The sequence below is a fragment of the Ceratina calcarata genome, unplaced genomic scaffold (genome assembly GCF_001652005.2).
Source record: "Ceratina calcarata isolate Rehan_Ccalc_2016 unplaced genomic scaffold, ASM165200v1 scaffold23414, whole genome shotgun sequence".
NCBI classification, from domain to species: domain Eukaryota; kingdom Metazoa; phylum Arthropoda; class Insecta; order Hymenoptera; family Apidae; genus Ceratina; species Ceratina calcarata.
In genome coordinates, this window is record NW_017145307.1 from 1 (window position 1) to 303 (window position 303).

At 47.9% G+C, this 303-nt stretch overlaps 1 pseudogene; it reads left to right on the forward strand.

The window, feature by feature from the left end:
• Window positions 1-3: 3 nt before the first annotated feature.
• LOC108622708 (contactin-like) lies at window positions 4-295 on the forward strand (annotated as a pseudogene).
• Window positions 296-303: the final 8 nt, after the last annotated feature.

Consider the following 303-nt stretch of genomic DNA (forward strand, 5'->3'; position numbering starts at 1 on the left):
AGTCGCAGTCTTTGAAGGAGTTCGGCAACATCGGACAGTTCGTGGTGCAGATACCACAGAAAAATTATTACACCGTGTACGAGGTGAAGGTCCAGGCTCTGAATTCACTGGGCTATGGACCGGTCTCGAACGAGGTGACGGTATTCAGTGCCGAGGATATGCCTCAAGTTGCAACAAGTGCTGGAACAAAGTTACAATAGTATCAGCTTGAGGGTGAGCTGGCAACCGATAGAGAAGACCAGAGAGCAGATAAGGGGAAGATTGATAGGGCACAGATTAAAATATTGGAAGGAGAGCAACAAG